This window comes from Ischnura elegans, assembly GCF_921293095.1.
Source record: "Ischnura elegans chromosome 13 unlocalized genomic scaffold, ioIscEleg1.1 SUPER_13_unloc_4, whole genome shotgun sequence".
NCBI lineage: Eukaryota > Metazoa > Arthropoda > Insecta > Odonata > Coenagrionidae > Ischnura > Ischnura elegans.
Genome location: NW_025791660.1, coordinates 1,268,790 through 1,291,418, shown reverse-complemented (window position 1 = coordinate 1,291,418; position 22,629 = coordinate 1,268,790). Strand labels below are relative to the sequence as shown.

The 22,629-nt window shown below is 38.5% G+C and overlaps 2 long non-coding RNA genes across 6 annotated transcripts; one reads left to right on the top strand and one right to left on the bottom strand.

Annotated features, from left to right (window-relative positions):
- Window positions 1–1,401: 1,401 nt before the first annotated feature.
- On the top strand, window positions 1,402–9,643 carry LOC124173041. 2 transcript variants are annotated; one of them, XR_006868355.1, is made up of 8 exons: window positions 1,402–1,534; window positions 6,628–6,735; window positions 6,842–7,064; window positions 7,209–7,280; window positions 7,513–7,587; window positions 7,726–7,793; window positions 7,904–7,978; window positions 9,499–9,643. It is a non-coding gene; the product is annotated as an uncharacterized LOC124173041 (long non-coding RNA). The 2 variants fall into 2 exon arrangements; XR_006868354.1 differs by having other exon boundaries at window positions 7,209–7,385.
- A 9,469-nt stretch (window positions 9,644–19,112) lies between these two features.
- On the bottom strand, window positions 19,113–22,629 carry LOC124173035. 4 transcript variants are annotated; one of them, XR_006868343.1, is made up of 4 exons: window positions 22,278–22,629; window positions 21,270–21,377; window positions 20,356–20,500; window positions 19,113–19,444 (listed from the first exon to the last, which is right to left on the bottom strand). It is a non-coding gene; the product is annotated as an uncharacterized LOC124173035 (long non-coding RNA). The 4 variants fall into 4 exon arrangements; XR_006868341.1 differs by lacking the exon at window positions 22,278–22,629 and adding an exon at window positions 21,808–22,271 and having other exon boundaries at window positions 19,114–19,444; XR_006868344.1 differs by lacking the exon at window positions 22,278–22,629 and having other exon boundaries at window positions 19,115–19,444; window positions 21,189–21,277.

The window sequence follows — 22,629 nt, the reverse complement described above, 5'->3', positions numbered from 1 at the left end:
GCGCAATTCAGTAAGTATTCGTTCGTTTACCCAATGCCAGAAAAAATATCGAATAATTATCAAGTTTTTTACATAATAACACAATGTGACCCATGGCCATTTTACCCTAGATAGTGTTTAGCCTTGCCAACTGTCTGCCTCCAACTCTTTCTAACTTCTGTATCCGCCCCACTGACTCACATTCTCCCCATATCAATCAGCAAGTGTCCTTCCATCTTTTTTCCAGTCTTCCTGTGGGTCGTCTTCCATCAGGGTTTTCTGCCCAGACTTGTTTCAATATTGCCTCTTGCTCTCTTCATATTATGTACTCTGCCCATTGCAATCTGCGGCTCCTAGCTTCAGCTACTATGTCTGGCGAGTCGAAAAGGTCCCTGTTTTTCCTGTTGTGTTTTTTCTCCTGGTTCAAGTCTCTCTTGTTGGTCCAAAATCTTTATTCTCATAGGAAATTACTTCCTTTTCTCTTCTGTTGTCGATAACCCATGATTCAGTCCCATATATAAGGATTGGTTTTATTTCTAGTTCAATAAGTTCAAAGTTTGGTTCTGATGGATAAAATTTTTGATGTTAGCAGTTTGTTCTAGGCATTCATACTGGGCATTTTATTTGCTGAATTCATTCTCTTTTGAGTCTCATATGATTTATGATTGTTTGAGCTGATTATGGCACCATGGTATTTAAATTCATTTATTCTTTCAAAATTGTGATCCTCAATTGTAACTTTCCTGAAGTTATCAGGGTTTTGACCCAAGGACATAAACTCGGTCTTATCATCATTGATTTTCAGTCCAACTTCTTTGTTTTTTTTTATCAGAATTTCTGTCATTCTTCTCAAGTCTTCCTTATTTTCCACTAGCAAAATTAAGTCACCTGCAAAGGCAAGCGCCAATATGTTTTTCCTCATTCTTATTCTCAAGTCTGTTTTCCTGATTTCTTTCAGTGCCTTTCCCAATGCCAAATTAAAAAGTATAGCCGAAAGGCCATCTCCTTGTACCATGCCAGTCTTTACCTCAAAGTTCATGGAGTGTTCATTGTCAACTTTCACCTTTCATTTGGAATTTTTAAACGGAGCTTTGCGAACTCAATTAATTTTCTAGGAATTCGAAAGTTTTCCATTTTTTCCCACACTTTTCTCCAATTTAAACTATCATATGATTTTATAAGATGGACTGATACCCAAGGAAGTGTTTATTAAAATCCCAGTATTTTGAAGCAGCAATAAGTATCTGATCATTAGTAGCCTTTCATGAATCCTGTTTGGTGTTCTTCCAGTCTCACTTGTACACACTTCCAATCTGTTTAGCACTATTTTAGAAAAACTTTAGGGTCTTCTTTGTCACCATTTTGTGCAGTAGTATATATGCCGCACTAATACACTCTTATTTTTTCATATTATAGATTAAGAGGGTGCTGTCACAAAAATATGAAGCTGTCCACAGCATTGTTCGCCAGGCAGTACAATATGTGAAGAGGGTTTCTTTCACTATGGATGCAGCAACTGTTATGAACTTCATCGTATTGACTGGACTTAGCATTGGTAAGCCATAATCTACCAACAATTTTGCGGTGAATTGTTGTGATAAATAAATGTTGAGTCGTTGAGATGAATTTTTACAAATTGAGGCTATTATAATAGTAACTAGAACTTTAGTCATTGGATCCATATTAACAAGATGTAATCATCTCTTACTCTTCTAATCAAAATGTCTGTACTATGAAATTATACATTTCTATTGAAACTGTGGCACAATTTCCTTTTCATCACAGATGAACAGAGCTTCACTATGGTATCTATGATTTTCGGGATAAAGCAATTTACTCCACACCACACCGCATTCAATATGTGCTGTGATCTGAAGGATATGATGTGCGGATGGAGCATTGACGAAAGAAAAAATTGTTAGTTTAACCACTGACACTGCTTATAATATTGTTGGGGCTACAAGGCTACTAATTCCCTATCGGGAGGTACATGTGTCCTGCCTGGCACACAACATAAACCTGGTCGTGACTAAAGCTTTGGGAGCTAAGGAAGAAGCGGTGGAAGTGATTGAGAAAATTAAAAGAATTGTGGCTTACTTTAATCAGAGTAATGTGGCCCAAGACCACTTAAGAGAGGAGCAGAAGAAGGTGGGAAGGAGCGTTTACTTAAATTTAAAGCAGGAGGTTCCCACCAAATGGAACCAAACATTTTACTGTATCGAAAGATTCACATTGCTGTTACCAATGGTGCATAAAATACTCCTCTCCTCATCCCACGGGGATGCTCCTATGCCAACGGCAGAAGAGTTGGAGATTATGGGAGATGTTGTAAAGATTTTAGCACCTTTTTAGGCCTCCACTTGACACATATCAGGATATAAGTATATCAGTGGTACCTTGGTGATTCTGATGTGGAATTCTATATGCATTGCACTCTCAAAAATTAATGTAAATGATTCTGTGGTAGGTGAGCTCCATCAGAAATTGAGGGAAGGAGTTGAGTTGAGATTGGACCCCCTTGAGGAAAACTCTCTTTTAGCTGCAGCCACAATCCTACACCCCCATTAAAAAAAATACATTCCAAATCACCAATTAATGCTGTAAAAGCAGTGAATACTTCAAGGATATTAAGGCCGCACTGAGGAGTCAGTGGTCCCTTAGTCCCCCCATAGTTACCAACCAGCAAATTACAGGTAACCTATGGTCAGTACATGATACCATGGCAGCAGAAAGTTTACATGCGATTCCTGGTCCCCAAGATGGGAGTTTACCCACAGAATTTAAATTATACCTGAACCACCCTTACTGAGTAGATCATCGAATCCAATACAATTCTGGAAGGATATGAGAAATGCCTTCCCTGGAATTTATGAGGTCCCAATGAAGTACTTGGCTATAGTAGGTGATTCAGTTGCGTCTGAGAGGGTGGTTTCTCTCCTGAACTTTTTAAGTAGTGACCACAGAAGCCCACCTGATCACCAAAATCGGATAATTTTTCTGGGGTCCATAGATGATGATGATTTTTGGGATATGTAATATCAGATGCCCAAAAGTTGACTTATTCCCATCAGATGCCATTGCTTGTAAGTGTATAATGCATTTGTATCAATTTGTACGTTAATAATTTTTTACTGTGATATTCAATGTTTCAAGGTTGACCTATATGATATCTTTTTTTCAAAGCTTTTAATGAATATTATGTTTTTAATTTAACGAACACATTTTTTATGTTAAGCATTTAAATGTTTTTCATAATCAGAATTGTAGAAGTTATACCTATGTATACATGGCAGCTTAGAAATGTTAGGTACTCTAACTGCAATCCTATTTGCTATATATGCATTTTTTGCATGAAAAATTATTTGACCCTGGTGATTTCTGTATTTACTATCTATTTCTGAATTAATTACACACAGCACTGTATTTATTTTTGAAACTGCTAGGCAAGTTTCTTGATTGAAGCTTTCGCGGCTCATGATGATTAAAATAAGTCACATACGGGTGTATGCCGCGTGTCGTGATGGAGATAGCCCCGACGTTTCGCGACCAACTGCTGGTCACTTTTTCAAGGGAATAATGTTAGGATTGGGTTTTTGCTGCCTTTTTATATTTCAGGTGGGAGGGGTGGGCGGAGGGTGTGGGGAGTTAGGACTGGAGGGGGAAGAAAACGAAATGTTGCGGATGACTGGGTTCCAAGTATTGCTGATTCTTAATCCCGTATCAGTCCCTATTGTAGTTGTTCTTGTTTTTCTTTATTTCTATGGCCTCACGGATGAGTCGGGCTTTAAAATGTTTTATTTTTTATTTTTATTGATTTCTTTGAGTAAATAATATTACTACATTAATGTACATCTGCATCCAATCATTTTTTTTCATTTGAAGAGAAAAGCAATTCCTTTTTTTATATCAATATTAAATTGAAACTTGGATTAATAAATATATTCATAGTTTGGGCATAGTGCCCCCCCCCCTGGAGCACTGTAGTCCCACTAGAAAATCTGGGGGGGAGCCCCCTTAGCTCTGATGAAGTTCCTTCAATAGGGTGGTTTCCTATTATTTTTTTATTGCCTAAATCGAAAGCTTATTACTCCTGGAGTACGTATTTCATGCTTTTAGATTTTTAAATGGCGATATCTATTTTTTGCGATTACATAAAAAGTGAAAAATTTTAATCACGCGAAAACGCGAGGCGTAAGTAGGAATGATGGGAAAAGTTCGTATGACGCATTTCTGGTTCCCCGTCCCGCCTTGTGAGGTGACCTTGGTCAAGGCTCTCAGCACTGATAGGACGGAGGATGCTAGCGGGTAGCTGAGTACCTTGCTGGCTGGTAGCGCTTGGCTTTAAAAAGGTTTATTAATACCTTATCAAACGAAGAAAACTTTCCGACCTTAGCCAGTTTTAATGGGTGATTATTAAGACATGTTTCCCTGAGCTCTGTGCCTCATGCATGCATTAGTAACCTCGGGCGATGTATAACTCCTATCCTCTCCTGTAGAAACTAGGTCCCTGTGATGTCACGTGGAGTGGAATCGCATGGGAGCCAATCTGGCCTATTTCAAATGAGGATAAAATTTGACCCTTGCCATTCGTCTAAACCGGTATTTCAAAAACCAAATAATTAGTGTATTATGAATACACTAGTGGTGGGTAACGGATTGCAATCAATGCCTTCTGTTTTCTTTGATGAAGGAAACTACCCTATTTATGTCTGCTACATCAGAGTGGCTACTGGGTCTCTGTGTACCATGCCCGCATCAAAATCCGAGGAGACTGTATGTTTTTCCCGCCCCAAGATATTTTAGAGGTACTACGAAACCTTTGGAGGGGCCAGGATCCCTCCAGATACGGCCACGCTTGAAGATCACAAAATCTAAACAAACAGGGGGACCAGCATCACCAACATCCCCCAGCCCCAATTTTTTTCTGGGTGGCCAGGTACCTAAATAATAATGATAATAATGTCGTCTTTGTTATAACCAGCAAATTTAGGACTATAAAGCCCTCTCTTATAATAAACTTTAAATGAACGAATTCAAATGTATTACATGTACAATGGTTGGTAGCTGTATGAATGTTTTCCTTCGATTGTATACAAAGTGTCATCAAGAGGGATAGTGTTGACTGAAGGAGAAAGATTAGTGTTTTAAACAGGCTAGTGATGTCTGCTTAGAATTAAATATTATAATAATTATGAATCAACTACTTGTGCATTAGAGAAGAAATGAAATTGTCCGTCCAAAACGTATAACTGGTAACAAATATTGGCTGAGTTGGTCAAACCTCTGGTACGGTTTTAGTAACTGCAGATTTAAAGCTTGGTGGTGCAAGTAAGGTGAAGCAATAATGTGTAATGAGGAATAATAACTTCATATAGACATTACTATAATGTAATATTTTTCTACTAGCAATTCAAAGTATGAAATTGATGCCAGCGTATTACAAATGCTATGGATGGTAACACTATAAATATTTCCTTTCCGAACGTAAACAATCCGTTTTCAAGATTTTATGCCTTATTATGAACATTATTGTTTTGATCAATCAAGTGATGTTTCCTTATGAAAATATTGTTACTCGTACGGTATTTCTATTTGTGTTCAAATTTAAGAATCGGAATCTGCTGGTCGATTTTTTGAGTCCAAAATGTTAGACTTGTAAGAAATATTGGCCGTGTTAGTCCTGTCTCTTGTATCCATTTATTTTTATCACTCTCCCTCATGGCTAAAACTTATTTATTGGCATACTTTATGGACTATATGTAGCCGCTGACAGGGCTTGTTCAGCATTGCATTTGTTTCTATATTCTCATAAGAAGGAAGGGACTTTAAACTTTTTAGGCATTAACCTAGTCCATGAGTATCACTGTGACACCTTTTCTTTCCTCCCATGAGTTTAAAGTAAATTTTGAAAAGTTCACATTTGGATATTTCCTGTGTTTAACTTCAATTTGTACGAACATACCTTTCCTTTCCAGTAAGCTTAATTAATTATGAATTGTTATTTTCGGGGAGGCATGTGTAGTTTTTTGCTTCTCCTTTGCAAACGTTCGTGCCTGTTTAAATAAATATTCTTCCATTTGTAGAGATGCGGACATGAATATCGATCGTAAAAGAAGGATGGTATCTAAGACCACCAAGGGCAGAGGCTCACCGAAGCTCTGCCCTATTTGTGGAAAATGTACCAAACACAGATGGTCCGCCACATCCAACATGTTCACCCTTTCGTGTTTGAAAAACCATTGAGAAGTGCTCCCGGGCAATAACTTAGCTGGTTGCGAATGGTTTATTCCGATACCTGGAGCACTTCATATTAAACCTTTTCGGGGCACAGTGTAGGAACTCCCCTGAAGAAATACAAGAGAGCCTTGCATGCCTCGGGTTAGAGGTAATCCCTTCTGGGTTATCCCTCGAGGAGGCATGCGGGGTGGATGACGACAGAAATTAAGAGGTAAGTGACGAGTCTACGGGTTATTTACTAGGTGGATGGATTTACGGGTGGATGGGGAGAGAGATGATGTCGGGGTAAGTGACGGGTCGTCCTCCGTCGAGACATATTATTTTTCATGTTCTCATAAATATACTTCGTCGTTTTTGGTAGTGGAAAATTGTTTACGCTATCCCCGTTAACACTTATTTCTTCCTTTTTAGAACGCTGAGACATCGGAAGAGGTAGGAGAGTCGTATGGATCGCTTCCTCGGCATCCATCATGTACCACCTCAGCTCTCCTCGAGGTGGAGACTGAAAATCTCCCGCATGTGAGTCAATGAATTATTTACACTTTTTATTTGTAAAGAGGACAGTTCTCATATCCCATTAAGTTTTTTTACTTTACGCCCTGTAATTTTCCGTTTTCCTTCTCAGAGCTCTGAAGGTGCCAGTACAAAGAAGTTGGCGCGGCATGTATTGATAATAGAACTTCGATAAAAAATAGATATAGATGAGAGGGTATTTGAATATCGCCCAGTTTGCACTCCACCATTTTCAAATAATACAAACAGCCGTTGCAAACGTCTTACTTCATTCTTCATTCATACCTTAGGACAGAGTCGAGGTTCACCAGCAGGAGGCAGATGTCGGAGAATCTGTGAGTTAATGCTATATTTATATTTGATACTTAGACTTGAAAAGTACCTATTGCACGCCATGGAAATCATCCGAAATCAACCTATAACTTTCCCGAATCAATATAAGCAAATATCTGACTTTGGGTTTCTTTATACTCTGTTAGGGAAACATGGATGACATAATCCTCTTACTTACGACCAGGGATTGGAGTCTCAACTACCTCAGACGCCGCGGGGTAGGTAAAGGAAGAACTGTTTCAAATTGTGACATTGAAAGTTAAAGTGCTAATTTTAGCTAATTTTCGCCGGGATATTGCCATTCGCCATCGCCATTGCCTCGGGTGAGTTAATGTACAGCAGAAAGAGAAGAGGAGAGCTGTGAACAAGTGCTTGGATTTTATTGAACTTCTTCATTTTTCATTTGAACAAACATAAGTTAACAATGTCTTTTTTCTTTGTTTCTTTCAGGGGTAAGGATACAGATTCAGTTGGAATGGAGGAAACACCAGTTGCTTTGAATGGGGAGGTGGATGCCCTATTTATGTGAGTCAACCATTTGTTCTCACTTGATAATAAGACTAGAGGGATACTTACTTTAGTCCATGCTAATCACCCAAATTCTACCTTTTCCTTATGTGGAAACATGGTTCATTCCCGTTAATTAAGTTTTCCCAATTTTAGGATGCTGATGCATCTGTGGAGGACGGGTCTCCACAGTCAAAACTGTCACAGGTGAATACAGAACCTAGGTGAATAGCAGATTTATATAACAAAATTTTCATTTTGTTACTTATCCCACTTCTTCATTTGTAAAAACATTAGTGTAAAATGTCTCCTTTTTGTTTCTTTCATGTGTAAGGAAACGGATTCAGTGCATTTGGAGGAAACACCAGTTGTTTTGAACGGGGAGATGGAGGCGCAATGCCCTATTTATGTGAGTCAACCAATTATTCCTACTTGATAATAAGACTAGAGGGATACTTATTTTAGTCCATGCTATTCAACCAAATTCTACCTTTACCTTACTCGGAAACAATTTATCCCCGGCAATTTATTATTTACAATTTTAGGATGCTGAGACATCTGCGCTAGACAGGGCCGAAAAATCACAACTGCCACGGGTGAATTCATAACTTCGGTGAATAGCAGATTAGGAAAGAAATTTTTTATTATGTTCCCAGGTTTTACCCCACTTCTTTGTTTTATCTTCGTGCACACATATGTTGATAATGTCTCTCATTATGCTTGTTTCATATTTTAGCACACGGATATAGTGAAATTGGGGGAGACACCAGGGTTGATTGCCCTGGATTTGGAGGCTCAGTTGAAGACCTCTGCGAGTCCATCAAACTTGTTGCCAATGGTGACACTTTTTTAACTTTCTTGTACGGTTATTTACCATTCATTTTATCATTCACCACTATTTAACATTCAATTAGCACGAATTTAAGCGAAAAATAATACCACTTTCACGGACCTCTTAAGTATTGGTATATGATCCAATTTATCATACTTTTCTCAGCTTAGGTGGTAAGTAAATGCTCGAAAAAAAAATCCAATAAAAATGGATACTGGATGTTTACAACTTAACAATTTTACATGTGTAAATATTTGTAATGTAATTCTTGAGAACTGAGAACTTTTGTAGGTGGGTAAAAGGCGTGGACTTGTGACTCGATTTTTTTTTTAATGCGTTCAATTTGAGTAGCTTATTAGTAGAGGGTGTTGACAATACGTTCGAATGTTGTGCCATAAAATTTGATGAGTGTTTACGACTATATATTGAAGAAATATAGAAAAGGAAACACTTGCAGAACAGTTTTGAAGTGAAAACTTCTTATTTTGAACTGGCGCACTTTTTTTCAGATTGGTAAAATAAACTGAACTTGTGTGACCGTCACCTCAAAATCGTCACCGCCTCACTGTTAACGAAGGAGAGGGGATTAAAGAGTTTTGAATTTGCTCATTTGTCATGTATGAAAATATATTCTGAAGCAGAAAGCATTGCTACGTTTAGTGTTGACAAAACTTTGTCAATTTTGTTCATAGCAGTAGTTATAAAAAATATTTTCTTGAATTGCTGTTAGTAACATGGCTTTTCCGAGTTTATATTTGTAATCCAGTTTGTTGCATAGGCTTCTTGTACTTTTTTAATGTCAGTCAATGTCATAAAGTTTTCAAATAAAAAGTTTTCACGTCCAACGGCAGTCCCACGACTGCCATGTTTTTTTCTAGAATTGCAGCTACTTGACTGTTGCAACTGGAATTTAAATTTGTGTTGCTTGTTTACTTTTGTTTTTAAAGAAATGCAAAGTAAGTTTGTTGGCATAATTTGTATAACATGTTGAGTTTTCTTCCATGGCTTGGTGCATACTCAAGCCCTTAGTTCAAGGAAGTAGGGCCTTCTACTCTTATAAGTTCAGTTGGTTCTAATATTATTCATTTCTTATCTAGTGCTCCGAGCTGTGTGGTCACAAGGAAAAGCAGAGGTGTTGTGTCAGATAGGAGATGTTGAAATAGACAGCTTTGAAGGATCCTGGTCAGCCTGATAGGATGGAGACCGTCAGAGGTGTAGCTTCCTGTGTCTGCAGCCGGACCTGAAATATGGGTAAGTTTGTCTGTCATTTCACATGGAGCGATAAAATATATTGTTTAGCCACTACCAGCCATGGGATGAACTTGGGAGTTTTGAATCCTTACATTAAAAGGTTATTAATTGCTCTGTAAAAATTACACAGGTCAACAGTGGTTTTGGTGCCGGAGCTTTTAAAGCTGATTTCAAGTGTAATTGGGGTGCTGAATCCAAATATGATGTTAGTTTTTTCCTATCAGCTCTAGTTTTCAAGATACAGATATGTTGTTACTTATGCAAAAAAATGTTCAATATGACGATTTGGGATAATTACATAAATGATAAAACCCACTAAATATAAAGACTTGATTTATGTATAGGAATGTTAAATCACCTACAATTACAATAGTTTTAAAATACAATTGAATATAAATAGTAACATTTTTAATGAAATTACACAATTTAAAAGAAAAGATGTAAAAATGTCACTCAACACTTCGGATGCTTCTTTTGCCTGATTTTCCTGCGTGCACTTTGTTGAAACACTTGTTTTAAGCACCAGAAGTAATCTGTCATCATATGGTTACCCCATCTTCCTTGGTAGCGATCTTCCATTGTTTTGATTTCCTAGTGAAATCTTTCACCATGTTTTTCTATTGGTCGCCTAAATTTTCAGGCAAACAGTCAAAGCGCCTGTATAGGTAGTGAACGTTTATGCTCATGTTACATCCTAGTGATTTAAAGTTAGAGAGCATATTGTTTACCAGCTCGAGATAATTCTACCGTTTCAGTTTGTGATTCAGTTCGTTTTTTTTTACCAGAAAACCAGAAAAATTTTTATTACCTCAACAAATGAAAGCCAATTGTTTTTTTCAATCTCATTCTTTGACTTGACAAAAGCAGGATCCTTTGTTAGTTGTTTGACTTGTGGCCCGTCAAAAATTCCAGCTTTAAGTTTTTCTATACCTATCTGTGGCATTTTTATTCTTATGTAGCCGAAGCATGGTCCATCCTTGTCAAGAGCCTTTATAAATTGCTTCATTAGGCCTAGTTTAACATGAAGGGGCGGTAAGGTGATTTTCTCCCGTTCTCCCGAGACTCAGCAATAATGTTTTTACCCAGCAATTAAATTTTCTCTCTTTGACCACTCCTCCTTAATCCAGTGGTTTGTCTGTCCCTGCTAACACAGAGGCAAAAGAAATAAGGATTTTTGTGTTGCTAAACTGCTGCCCAAGAAGAAAGTTCACCATTTTTAAATCTACACAAACTACCTAGCGATATCCCTGGTATTTTTATCTTCTATAAGAAAAAAGCTATTGTATCATATTCTTCTTCCATTTCAGTTGAATGAGCGATTGGTATTAAGCCAAACTTGTTGACATTGTGAAGAACACATTTTAAGGTGCGCTTGGAGGTATCAATGAACAAACGCCAATCACTAGCTTCATGATGCGGTAGTTCAATTCCTTTCAGAAGACCTCTAACGTCTAAAGTAAGATTGTCTTCTTGAGTAAAGAAGAGTAGCAAATCCTTTTCCCTTGTGCGATAAAAATTAATTTTTGCACCTTGTTCCATCAAATTATTTTCATGAATCCTTGAAGCTGGTAGTTCAGATGCTTTCTTCGATAAGTTCAATTCTCTAACAAGGTTGCTTAGTTCATCATGATTAAATAGTTGAGGATTTGTTGATACTGCCTCGCAGTCACTACCACTATTGTTAATAACATCAAGAATGTGTTCACATAGCTCATATTCATCCTCACACGAATCTGGTAATGCCTGAAATATTGGGATCGGGATTTCTTCTGAATAGGGTACTGGGCGTCTAGCTGAAGGTAAATATGGATATTTCCAATTATGGCGATTTCTTTGACTAATTCCCGAAACATTTACCATGCAAAAATAACAGTTGTCAATATGGTTTGTAGGTTCTCTCCAAACCATTGTCACACCAAACTTTAAAATTTTCCTTTTTCCTGTAGTCCACTACCGCTGATGTTCTGTACATGTTTTACACAAAACGTACGGTGCTCACTTTTTAGCTTGGTCACCAAGCTGAACACCGAAATATCCCAAGCATGCGCGTTTCATGAAGTCTGTAATGTTTTTCCTATTTTCTTTTAAAGTATATTCCCCACAAATGTAACAAAACACATCACAGTGATTTACACAGCTTCTTCGATTTGAGCTCATTTTTAGAGGTGGCTTAAAAACCTTTGAGAATTTGACCATTTGCTTTCGGGAATCCCCTTACCTACTTACTCCCGCCTCTCCATTTTCAAGGACACGCTATCTTTTTACCACATCCCCCTTATTTACTCTGCTCCACTTTTCTGTGATTCTTCCCACGTGTCGTTATTCCACAGTTATGACTTTGGTCCTTTTCCACCGCGGATTTCCATATCCCTTAGTTGGATCTTTTCCCACTGTCTCCACTTGTACCTACGCCTGTCTCCCCTTCTTCTAACACGCCAAATCCTCCCCAACCCCTTCTCAAAGGTAAAAAGGTGATTTTCAAAGTAAATACTGCATAGCGGCTATGAATTAGTTATTTTTATAAATTCATTTGAATTTGAAAAAAATTTCTGAAAAATATCAAATATTTAAAAGACTCTTATCATAAAATTTGCGGTATCTAAAAAGGTAAAGCTGTTACATAAAAACAGACTCGCTGCGCTGCGCGCGCTCGTTAAGGGGCTCCGCCCCTTAAAACCCCGGTTCCGGCTTCGCCGTCTACATTTGTGGTCGTTCGAAGAATTTTATTTCGAATAATCTCACCTAAGCTAGGGGCCGGCTTCGCCGGCCAGGGGGTAGGAAAGCGCCGCACTCCTTCCTCGGAACGGCTTCGCCGTTCCTCGTCTGGGGTCGGCATAGCCGTCCAGAGGGCGAGGGCATTTCGGAACTGTTTCACCGTTATTCGTTTAAGGGGCGGCTTCGCTGCCAAGAAGTGGGGGGAGCCCACAGCGGCTGCGCCGCATGAACGTCGGGGCGGCTTCGCCGCCCGGGGGTTATTGAAGCTCCCCCTCGCCTACGCCAGTTACTCCTCGGAACGGCTTCGCCATTCCTCGTTGTGGGGCGGCTTCGCCGCCTTGGGGTTGAGGAGCCCCCCCGCGGCTGCTCCGCTTATTCCTCATAAATGGTCTTATCCACCGAGAGGGGTGCCCAGGGGGATTCGGGGGTTTTAATGTGTTATGCATGCGGTCACCAATCGTCCACAGTGATAAGCAGTTGTGCCGACTCCATGGGGCCTGAGGGGGCCCGAGACCCCTCAAAAATTCGGTATGGGTGTGAGAAAAAAATGTGTCAGCCTTTTGATTTTCCCCGGAGTGTCCAGATATCGAGATTAAAGTTATCACTGTTCTAATGTTGATCATATGAGTCTTCTATAATGCTTAAAAAATATAAAACTCAATACTTATAAAATTTCCTCGGGCAATATCCCTGGTTTGGGCCCCCCCAATATTTTTCCTAAGTCGGCATCCCTGATTGCAAGGCAAGGAAACTAAAAATCTCCTTATACGACCAAGTGTGACCGTTAATTTAGGTACTAAACGTAAACCAGAGACTATTAATTCATAATGAAAATGAAATCGAAGAATGTAAAGTAGACCAAATGTCGAGGCTTCTGCTCATTATATCCAAACACGCCAGGACACGAATAAAGCTGAAAGTCTCCCATTCCATATAAATTATGTTAAAATCTCCACCTACATTCAAGTTAGTAAGCATAAAATTTTCCAAATCCAAGGTCAGGGCACAGTTTGGCATTCTTGGCTGTCGGACGCTTTGGGCCCGATAGGGCTTTCTCACCTCACCCCACAGATGATGGCTGCGCCGTTGCCAAGTCAAAAGGGGACTTTTAGCGCACATTGGACAAAATTCTTGAAAATCATCGTAGAAAGACGATCAAAAAAGGACCGTATTTCTGGTGTCATCAAGAAGACGATAAAGGCAATAAATTGTTGATAGCACGAGAGGAACTATAAAATCAAAATTGTACTACACGTGGCCCACATGGGTGGGGGCCCTCCCGGTGTTTTGGGTCCATCCGTCGCGAGCTCGGACCCCGGGAAAGGGTCGGATTAGGCTCGGAGTCGAGGGTGAACCCTCATTAGGGCGATTGACCATCGGTAGTCCCCACGAGAGCGACATTAACCAATTTTTCATATAAGTCTACTTTTTGGGTACTTTCCGTGACTATTCCACCGCTGGTTCTTACCCCAACGACTAATCCCTACGGAATTTATGTGAACGAATGGTGATCGCCAGGAGTACACTCATATAAACCCCCGGTATCCCCCTAAAATCCCCCCAAATGTAAAATGTGCCATTAAATCTCCTATTTGGGAACTTTTTGGAAAGATTACGCCGCACTACCCGTCCCCTCTGAGCTCTAGATCCAGAATGTTTGGTGAAGGCGGGCCACCGTAAACCATACGGGAAAAAATACCAGAAAACTCCCGATCACCTCCTGGAACCTCGCCGAAAAAAATTAAATTTTTAAAGTCGCCATTCCGAATAGTTTTCGTCCCATTTTAGCCGGTGCCACTACTACTTATTAAAACCCCCGATAACCCCGTGAAACCTCCCAAAATATTTTTTTTTAAATCCTCTCTCCAGGTAAAAGAATCGTCAGAATTCCGCCTCTATTTTAGACCCCTAGGACTTATCGGCACAGAATTTATGAGAACGATTTGTGACCATTGGTTTAACAACAGTATAAAACCCCCGGTATTCCGTTGGAACCCCCCGCAAAAAAATGAAAAAGTTGCCATGAAGTCTTCATTTATGGGTACTTGTCACCACTATTACGCCGCATTTCCCTACCCTTTACAATCATCGCTACATAATCACTGTGGAGGATTGGTGACCGCATGCATAACACATTAAAACCCCGAATCCCCCGGGGCACCCCTCTCGGTGGATAAGACCATTTATGAGGACTAAGCGGAGCAGCCGCGGGGGGCTCTTCATCCCCAAGGCGGCGAAACCGTTCCGAGGAGTAACTGGCGTAGGCGAGGGGGAGCTTCAGAAACCCCCGGGCGGCGAAGCCGCCCCGATGTTTGAAACGGCGCAGCTGCTGTGGGCTCCCTCCGCCCTTTGGCGGTGAAGCTGCCCCTTAATCGAATAACGGTGAAACAGTTCCGAAATGCCCTTGCCCTCTGGGCGGCTATGCAGACGCCAGACGATGAACGGCGAAGTACTTTTTGGGTAATTTTCGTGACTATTCCACCGCTGGTTCTTACCCCAACGACTCATCCCCACGGAGTTTATGTGAACGAATGGTGAGCGCCAGGAGTACACACATATAAACCCCCGGTATCCCCCTGAAATCCCATCCCTGAAATGCCATTAAGTCTACTATTTGAGAACTTCTCGCGAGCATTACGCCGCACTACCCGTCCCCTCTGAGATCTTGATCCGTAATATTTGGTGAGGGCGAGCCACCGTAAACCATACGGGAAAAATACCAGAAAACTTATGAAACCTACTTGAACATCGCCGAAAAAAAATTTAAAGTCGCCTTCCCGAGTAGTTTTCGTCACAATTTAACCGATGCCCCTACCACGTATTAAAACCTCGGTAACCCCGTAAAACCTCCCAAAAAATTTCTAATAAATCGCCTCTTCAGGTAAAAGAATCGTCAGACCACTGTTCCGGACCCCTAGGACTTGTCGTCACAGAATTTATGAGAACGATTTGTGACCACTGGTTTGACACAAGTAAAAACCCCCGGTATTCCGGTGGGAACCTCCCGCAAAAAAATGAAAAACATGCAATTAAGTCTTCTTTTATGAATATCTTGTATGATGTTAGGCACGATGTGGTGGAAGTTCGTAATATTGTTGAAATGACACATTGCAATATTTCCACTTATAGATTTATTTTACACTACGCGTTTCGTCGTTACAGCGACATTTTCTTGAAAATGTCGCTGTAACGACGAAACGCGTAGTGTAAAATAAATCTATAAGTGGAAATATTGCAATGTGTCATTTCAACAATCTTCTTTTATGGGTTCTTGTCGCTACTATTATTCCGCATTGCACTACCTTTTGTCACCTCTTCCACACTCCGGCACAAAAAGCTTCTCTCCATGTTCATATATGCATCATAAGCTATGTATGGCACTTATTGTCCAACAGCATTGAATGTAAGAGTAGCCAATACCTGTAATGATATGAGTGTTTATCTTGAGGCAAAGTTGAACATTTGTCGACACACACGGTTACATGCGCGAGTGAGAAACAACCATAATGTATTTTCATGGTTATATATTCGGCTATTTTAAGTTAGAGATAAGCTAATATGTAATGAGGCCCATATTACACAATTAAATACAAGATACCAATACTCGGAATTAGTAACACAATAAAACTACAGTAATCAACGTCCCGTCAAAAGAAACTAATGACCGAGGATATTTTTCGCAAAACTACCGTTCTAATACGAAAGATCAAAGCCAAACTTGAAGAACAATGAATAAACTTATCCTAAAATAGCGAAATACGGTAACGGAAGGACATTAGCACTGTTAAAACACTTTTAAACGAATTATTTAGGATGAACGGTAAAACAATTCAATTGCACTTATCGAGTTTGAGTAAATAATCATTCCAGCAAGGCACAATTTGCTTCTCAACAACCAGAAGTTGACTCTCCACCACATATTCCTCCCTGCAGAAATGAAAATGTTGAGAAAACAACAAGTGAACGTATTTACATTGTACGCGCTTTGCGTACGGCAGTATTTGTTTTGGGGGCAAATTCAAATACACTGATTTAAAATTAATGTCATGATGCCAGCACATCGCTTTTCGGAGTTCCTCATTCTCCTTCTTTGCATGAAACATGATCTTTTATAATGATTTATTAAACTTTTGCACTCCAACTTAGCAAAATAATGTCCTCAATTTATTAAGATATTGCAAGTTAGAACAGCGGTAATAAAGTTAGACTTCTTCGCGTTTCACATCTTATTTAACTTTGGATCACAACCAGAAATCGGTGTAAAATTTCTATGATTAAAAAAAAATAAATATTCATACATGAAACATGTGTACTTACTTTGTTTACATTACTTACAGCTGATGTCCGTGAAGCTTCGGAGATGTATGGCATCAATCAGAGATTGCTTCAGTCTTCACCGAGGCGAAAAAGGCATCTGATTTCCTTTTCACTCAGTTTAAAGGCGTCTCCTCTTCTCCTGAAATTACGCTGTGCTCTCTCCGCAATTAAATCCTCGTCTTCAAAATTCTCATGCGCGTGCATTAACATCATAAAGTCCGCCATGTTGTTTACTTGGTATCCATCGTAGTCAATCCTTCGTAATCATCCCGACCGATAGCTACCGAGTCAGATAATTACGAAGGGTTTTTACGAGTGAAATTTTTACGAGTGATTCAAACACACCAAAATTCCGAATCGCTCGTAATTGTACCACGTGACTCCTTGGTTACGTGCTCGGAATAATTACGAGCGATTCAAACACAACCCCCCAGGGGGGTTGTGTTTGAATCGCTCGTAATAATTCCACTCACTCACCATCACGAGCGGTCCATTACGAGTGCTCACCAACACGAAGGGTAATTGGTGTGTTTGAAACTTTTCGTCTCGAAGTCGTATTGGAGCCTTCGTAATGAGATGGACACGCTAGATGACGGAGATGGATCACGAGTGGTGGTTGTGGCAACGTTGTAATTTCCTTCATTTGTTTACGAATTCGTCAGTAGCGCGGTGTAAATTAAAGTAAACAAAGGCGTAAATATGAAGTTATCGCTGAGCAGAAATATATGCTTCGGCAATTCATTCTGAAGGTACACTATATAAAATGAAACGTATTGCGACATTAATGATTAATTAATTATTAATAAACCATTAAGCGTATTAGTTATTTATATTTACGTTACATTAGCCTCTTATTCTTCCATATCTGATCCATATTTTTCGGTAAATGATCGTTTTCTTATAAAGTAATTATTTTTTACAGAGTGATTAGCTTAAATGAAACGTAAAAATAACTACTTACTCAAAAATAGAAAAATATGTAGCATCGTATGTGTTGCTGAGAAACTATGTTTCCATAAATTGCCATTTAAGAATCTCATAACATTTGTTGTGATTATTAAAGTTTCCCTCAGCGTTGGCAAGATTTGAAATCTGCCGCTAAAGTAGCGTGTTACAATCGTGAGGGCACCCAGACTGGGAGTGGAGCCCTTAAATTTAGTGAGCTTAATCATATTAAAAAACGTATGATAGCACTGATAGGGAAAAAAAACACGGGCATGAAGACTTGCAGGAAATACTAATCATTTTCGATATTGAGGTAATACTAACATTAGCGTAGCAGACCCCAAGTGTAGCTAAGTTGAGTATGTCACAAAATAGAATCATTGGTTATTTCAGCAACAGAATTCATCAGATAGCCAGGTAGATAAAGAAAAAATAGTGAATCTGTGGACTCAAGTGATCTTTCTTCCTTTGACCCGACCCCATCAACCTCAAAATCTCCTTCCACATCTACTAAGAGTGTTTCAACACTTATTTCCACTTCTAATCCACTTTCCATAATTATTCAGACCCTCTCAATTACTAATCCCCACTCAAGCTCACTCACTTCCTCCTCAAATCAAACTACCACACCAAGCACCATTGTTTCAATTCTCAAGACGAGGTGGACGACTCTAAAGCAAGTCTTGCATAATATCCCATGAGGAAAAGCTTATACAGCCTGTATGTGCGACTACATAGTATGTGCAGAAAATGGCCCAACTTATGTAGCCATTTCCTCTTGGGATTTTAGCCTGAAATTAGCTCTGAGCTCTAATTTAGTGTTTGTGTGAACTTTCCAGCCTATTGTTTTTCATTGAGAGTTATTCTGTACCATAAGTATTACTACTTATGTGCTGAATCCACTTTCCATAACCTAACACTCATACATGTTTCTATCCCCCTGCGCATTTTAATCAACTTTAATTATGCCTAGCACAAAAATTAATGCTGGAAGATAGGAGCAATGAGAGAAATGCCCATTTTTTCAAAGTTCAAGATGAAAAAAATTCCAGTAATGAAAAGAAAATTAGAAGATGAATAGGAATGGAGGGAGGTTTAAGATGTAAAAAAGATAAAATAGAATTTGATCTACATAGGGGATTCAGTATCCAATAAGACCTGCAAGAATATCCTCAAAGCAATGCATATATACTTCATGCCCAATTCTAATTTCTTGTAATTAAATAGGGGAAGAAACACAATATAATTGTTACAAAAAATGTACTCTCCTATTAAAAAAAATTCTATAGCCTCTTGCTTAATCCTATTGGTTCAATCTACGACTCATCTTGGTTTCTAAAGGATGCTGTTATAAAATTAATGCTATTCTAATCCATTAGCTTTGTCACTATTATAGGTGAACGTTTAAATTTATCTTATACAAGGTCAAGGTTATATAAAAAATAATATCAGTAACATGCATCTTGGCATTGAATTGTCTTTATTTTCAAAGAAAAGTATAACACACAGTATCGTTGATGCACTGCAATAGAAATAACGTTTTTTAAGGAGTTGGTATACATCACATTCATGGATCACATTAATGTCAAGTTGAGAAAGTACAGCATATCATAGAAACATAAAATGTTGTATGCCATAGTTGATTTATTATTGAATATTGAGTATTAACAACCATTATGGATGGAAAACCTATGATCCTCATTAATCACTTTCATAAAAGACAAATAATGCAAGCAATCATCAAATTTATGAGTAATTCCATTCCCATTGGCAGAAAGTAATCTCCGCTGCATACCATTGTGGACATACCTACACCTAAGTAGGGAAACCAAATAGAAAATGAAGCAGAAATGGTATAAGCTAAGGAAAAGTAAGAAAAAGTAGCAGTTGAAGGAGTAAAAACATTGCTTTTACCACATGGTGATTAATTTTGTCTACCATGATCTCATTACAGCTAACCATTTAAAAGGTCTCACCTTGAACATGTTACGCTGTAATGAAACCATGGTCAGACACAATAAATCACCATATGGAATTAATAAAGTTTTTATTCATTCATCTCCTATGATAAAGCATTTCCACCGAGTTACACCCACTACTATTAACTATAGTAAATAAACCTAGACCACACATGAAAGACTGTCATTCAGACTCCTGCTTATTGTACAGTGGGTGTGCCTTGGGAGGCTCAGTATGAAGAGGGCAAAAAAAAAATGTTTCAGCACATTTGAAGAGAAAAATTGGCTTGGACATCAAAACTGTTGGTATTGAAAACCAATGTTTGTTGGAGAACCCTAAAAATTGATTTAACTGTTTGGATTAGTTTTAGATTTTGGAAGATGGGTTCAGTGAAACAAGGTACATACCAAGCTTGTTGTGATAAAAAGTCACCAAGGAGTCAAGCAGTTTATCCAGCAATCTGAAGGCCTGGTTACACGGTACATAAACACATAGTTAATGGGTGAAATCATGAACGATTTTGGTGGAACAGAACATATACAAATGCATGAACCACATTAGAACAGGTTCTATTTTCTGTTCCTGCGTTCACACAAGTCTGGTGGTTATACAGTGCATTTTCATGTTCATTCACGCATTCAATCATTTAAGCATTAACTTGTGCATGTTAATGTATCATGTAACCAGGCCTTTACAGATGGTAGACTTCCTAGTAGATCTAAGAATTATTATTTATACAAAGATTCAATTCTGAGAAAAATGCACACCAGAGTATTTCCATTGAAATAATTCGTCAACCAAACAACCACTGAACAGCATCCTTTGGATTAGTATTTTAAATGTTATGATTTAGTAGGGGTTGTCCAGAAGCCTCACCCAAATTTGAACCTGGGAGAATCTGGTTGAGTCAATCTTAAAAAATTAAAAATACAACAGTAACAGAAAAGCAAAATATCAAAACCTTCAGATTAAAAAATTGAACAGAAACCATTAAAATCAAAGCAAGGTAAGATGAGTCAAAATAATCTTATTCTAACGTGCCTCCTAAGGCTATTCATAGCTATTTGAGGATCTATTGCTTTGGGGATATATTGCTATAGAACATAGCAGATATGCATGGTTTCAATTTGTATAATCATGGATATATAATAATTATATTCTATTTCGGAAAACCAGTTAGGTAAGTCAATGTAAGAAGCTCATTAGGCTACTCATTGACACTTAAAATATCATTCAGCAGGTAATGGGTTACAATGTAAATTTCTAAAAAGTAATTGACCCTAGTTGCTTCAAAATAAAATATTATTAAATCACATGAACTGACCACTTGCATATTAATCAAATGATATATATGTTATAATTTAAATAATACCTTTCCTTTAACACGACATGATTTTTTTGGAGATGCCACCATGGCAATGTGAGTTCCATCTATTACTTTGATTTTCATAGGGAATACATACATCACATATAACCAGTAAAAACCAACCACTTAATGCATGACGCATACATACTTGCCTAAGAAATATAGCATTCAGTGTACTGCGTTCACTATTCACGGATGTTCATAAATTTTTAAACTAAGTTAGTATATACCTACGCCAGCGCTATGATATTGAATTTGGGCTATGGTCCACGGTCACCCATCGTTAAATAGATAGTCATTCATAGTTTTTGTCACCTCTTCCACACTCCGGCACAAAAAGCTTCTCTCCATGTTCATATATGCATCATAAGCTATGTATGACACTTATTGTCCAACAGCATTGACGGTAAGAGTAGCCAATACCTGTAATGAAATGAATGTTTATCTTGAGGCAAAGTTGAACATTTGTCGACACACACGGTTACATGCGCGAGTGAGAAACAACCTTAATGTATTTTCATGGTTATCCATTCGGCTATTTTAAGTTAGAGGTAAGCTAATATGTAATGAGGCCCATGTTATACAATTAAATACAAGATACCAATACTCGGAAATGGTAACATGTGTTTGTGCAATAAAACTATTGTAATGAACGTCCCGTCTACATAAACTAATGACCGATGATATTTTTCGCAAAACTACCGTTCTAATACGAAAGATCAAAGCCAAACTTGAAGAACAATAAATAAACTTATCCTAAAATAGCGAAATACGGTAACGGAAGGACATAAGCACTGTTAAAACACTTTTAAACGAATTATTTAGGATGAACGGTAAAACAATTCAATTGTACTTATCGAGTCTGAGTAAATAATCATTCCAGCAAGGCACAATTTGCTTATCAACAACCAGAAGTCGGCTCTCCACCACATATCACTCCCTGCAGAAATGTTGAGAAAACAACAAGTGAACGTATTTATATTGTACGCGCTTTGCGTACGGCAGTATTTGTTTTGGGGGGAAATTCAAATACACCAATTTAAAATTAATGTTAATATGCCAGCACATCGCTTTTCGGAGTTCCTCATTACCTTTCTTTACATGAAACATGATCTTTTTTTAATGATTTCTTAAACTTTCGCACTCCAACTTAGCAGAATAATGTTCTGAATTTATTAACATATTGCAAGTTAGAACAGCGGTAATAAAGTTAGGCTTATTCGCGTTTCACATCTTATTTAACGTTGGATCACCACCATAAATCGCTGTAAAATTTCTATGAATAAAAAAATATATATTCATGCATGAAACTTGTGTACTTACTTTGTTTACATTACTTACAGCTGATGTCCGTGAAGGTTCGGAGATGTATGGCGTCAATCAGATTTTGGGTTCAGCGTTCATTGAGGCGAAAAAGGTTTCTGAATTCCTTCTCACTCAGTTCAAAGGCGTCTCCTCTTCTCCTGAAAGTACGCTGTGTTCTCTCCGCAGTTAAATCCTCGTCGCCAAAATTCTCATGCGCGTACATTAACATCATGAAATCCGCCATGTTGTTTACTTGGTATCCATCGTAGTCAATCCTTCGTAATCATCCCGACCGATAGCTACCGAGTCAGATAATTACGAAGGGTTTTTACGAGTGAAATTTTTACGAGTGATTCAAACACACCAAAAT